The sequence below is a fragment of the Eptatretus burgeri genome, chromosome 11, assembly GCF_056783735.1.
Source record: "Eptatretus burgeri isolate ZD-2024b chromosome 11, Ebu_testis_v1, whole genome shotgun sequence".
NCBI lineage: Eukaryota > Metazoa > Chordata > Myxini > Myxiniformes > Myxinidae > Eptatretus > Eptatretus burgeri.
In genome coordinates, this window is record NC_140971.1 from 57,482,577 (window position 1) to 57,482,819 (window position 243).

The window sequence follows — 243 nt, forward strand, 5'->3', positions numbered from 1 at the left end:
AAGAGGGATATGTTTTACATCAGAGAAGCTTAAAACAGTTTTTGAGAGAAGGATTGAGAGTAGCTAAAATTCATAGAGTTTTAAAATTTAAACAAAGTCCTTGGGTGAAAAAGTATATTCAATTCAATACAGATATGAGAGCAAATACAAAAGTAAAATTTGAAGGGGACTTTTATAAATTAATGAATAATGCTGTATTTGGAAAGACTATGGAAAATGTTAGAAACAGGCAAAACATTAGAT